The sequence below is a fragment of the Asparagus officinalis genome, chromosome 7, assembly GCF_001876935.1.
Source record: "Asparagus officinalis chromosome 7, Aspof.V1, whole genome shotgun sequence".
NCBI lineage: Eukaryota > Viridiplantae > Streptophyta > Magnoliopsida > Asparagales > Asparagaceae > Asparagus > Asparagus officinalis.
Genome location: NC_033800.1, coordinates 12152616 through 12155734, shown reverse-complemented (window position 1 = coordinate 12155734; position 3119 = coordinate 12152616).

Here is a 3119-nt window from a genome sequence, read left to right as displayed (position 1 = left end):
TGAGGGGAATTGTCATCGGAGGTTTGGAGGCATGGAGGAGAGAGAAAGCGAGGGAGTTTTTTAGAGAGAGGGAAATGGTTTAAAGAGAGGAGAGGGGAACTGAACGCGTGGGTTTTGGGAATTTTTCTTGTAGGAGAGAGAGTCAGGAGGAGAAGACTGGACATTTTTTTGTGTATGACCCCTTCAAATATTAAGATTGCGGGCTTCTAGTATTATTCATCACATCAACTCACTATTTTGAGAATAATAAATAGCAAATATTACTCTCATTACTTTAGGGGTTTTATATGCTAACGGAATAGCCAATGGTTGATAAGTGTAGATAAGGAAATTATCTGCAATTTTCTCGATTATTAATAATTCTTTCTAAGCAAAAACATATGTTTCTCTTATATTGTTTGTTTAAAATACTAATAAATAAAATTATGGTACTAAGATGTAGAAAATTAAACTTTGAATGGGTCAGAGCTCGTGACGCAGTGGCAAACCACGCTAAAAATCTGTAATTTTTCTTTTCAGGATAGTTTAACGTGAAACGTCATTTACTTAATTTGAAGTGAGAAAGTTCACGAATGATTGTCACTAAGTCATATACCCATCCAGTAAATATATTGTACTGTTAGCATAGAAAATCTATTACCTGAGTCTTTTACTTCTCGTTTTTTTCTATTCTCTATTTAGAAGCGTAGAATTTCTCACTTCAAATAAATCACTCTCCACTTAGAAACAATATTGTGAGTAAGTCATACATAAATGGCGTCATGTTAATGGCTATGACGGATTTATTTGGAAAAAATAAAATAAATCACTGGTACTAATCTCCTAATCAATAGTTTATAATGAATTTTGGGACCTTCCAATTGTCTTCAACTATATTTAGTTGATTTATTCTGTTTAGATCATTGTTTTTCACGTTTGATTTTTAGATCATTGTTTTTCACGTTATACTTGATGTGACTTTGGTTCAAACTCACACTATGGTATTTCTCTACAAAACTCAAAAAAAAAGAAAAAATAAATTTAAAAACAAACGGGACACGCACAAACACACCCTCTGTCTACTGAATTACGACAAATATGTAAAAATCAGGGAGTTTTATGCAAATGGCCGCCGCAAAATTAAAGAGAGTGTAAATAATAAAGGAAAGAGGAGATCACCGCAAAATCTCGCTTCTTCAATTTGCCAGCAACGGTGGGTGGCAACGGCTAATTAAAGACCAAAATCCCATTCTGCTTTAATTTCTTCATTCAATTCCAAAATACTCTCTTTTCCCTTTCACATGCAAGTTTCTTTCTGTTACCTACTATTGAAATGAATCAATTTTATTGTAAAAGGATTACATAAATATTTTTAATTGGTTTTCATTAACAGGGGATTAACTAAACTCTACTTAAGACTTGGACCAAGTCCAAGCCTCTTCTTTTATGGTTCACGTGGACTAATGTTGCTGGTCCTTTGGGGTTTATCTCAGGCTTCTTTGTCGTTATTTCTAAACCCAGTGTTTTATCCTAGTTTTTGTTAAACCCGCTCAATTTAAAAAAATTATTCCCTGTGCAGCATCATAAATCCAAATATAGCTGCTGATATATTAAATGGACAAAATTTTCAAAACAGTCATCTTTGGAATTTTAATCCCCAAAAAAGATCCATTTCCAACTTATTTTCAGAAATCGACCTGGTTTTAGCCTCAACGCTGAAACCAAGTCGGTTTCTGAAGAAAAAAAAATTCCGAAACTTCACGGGAGTTGAACTCCCGTGAAGTTTAGTAAGCTTTACTAAACTCCACGGGAGTTCAACTCCCGTAAAGTTTCATAGTTAAAAAAAAATTGAACTATGAAAACTTCACAGAAGTTGAACTCCTGTGAAGTTTCAAATTTTTTTTCCAGAAACCGACATGATTTCAGCATTGAGACTGAAACCAGGTCGGTTTCTGAAAATAAGTTGGAAATGTGTCTTTTATTGTGATTATTATTGTAAACGGGATTGTTTTGAAAATTTATCCTATATCAAATATATGAGAGGTGAAACAGAAACTAAGTTAAAAATTAACTCAGTACGGATAAGTTGGGCTTAAGAATGATTCAAGGCAAAACTTTGGGTTTTGAAAGAGAAAAATGATTCAAGGCAAAACTTTGGGTTTTGAAAGAGAAAAACATTACCTTTAGTATTTGTTTTGGTCATGGTCAGAGTTAGCAGTCAACCAATCTTCATCACGCTTCGTCAGCCCTGTCATTATCGTCGTTACTGGTCAAAATCTTTGAAAAATAAAAGTCCGAGAAGAACTGAAGGGGTCAGTTTGGTTTATTTGAGCCCTTGTTGGTATTTTAGCACAGAAATAGAAAGATTTGGTGACAGTGAAGGATTTCCCAAGAGAAAAGTGTGTGGACTCTATAGAAATTATTAAGACGGACCTTGTCAAATTTGGAAGCTCAATCTACAGTAGCAAGGAACAAGGAATGAAGGAATATGTTACCTGTGAGCTGGGGGTTCCGTGGATTAATTATGTGTTGCTCCTTTTTCTCGGAGTGCGTTCATGTGTATTAAATAGAAGTAGAAATGATTCTTTATAGGAGGCTTATTTTCACTTTCGTGCCCAGCTTTATTGATTTTTTTTCACTTTGATGGTCTAAACTTTCACTTTTCTTTGATACCCGTCCAAATTAATTAGATCGATTCTTTCATTAAGTTTGTATTATATTTAGGTCCATTTTACTCTATCGCTTGGGATCCAAACAACTAAATATTTCCATCAGTGGTAAACGAGGTATCACATACTAAGCACATGATTTAAATTTAACAGTAAATCTGACAAAATCAAAGTGAGATGAGATTGATATTTGTGGTATCATAATGTTAAAAAAAAAACCTTAGGATGTCAAAGTAAAAAGTGGATAAATTTTTAGGTACCAAAGTGATAAAGATAAGCTTTTAAAATAACTTTGGATATTAGCCAAGGTTTAGTGACAAGTACAAATTTTGTCACCGTACACCGCAGTTCTAAAGGTTGTCTCCTTGGTGGACTCTCCTTCTCCTTTTGCTTTCTTGACTCCTATTGTAGATGAAGTTCACGCTGGTCTGACTATTACTGGCTGCTCTAAAGTTTTTATGTAAGGCACAC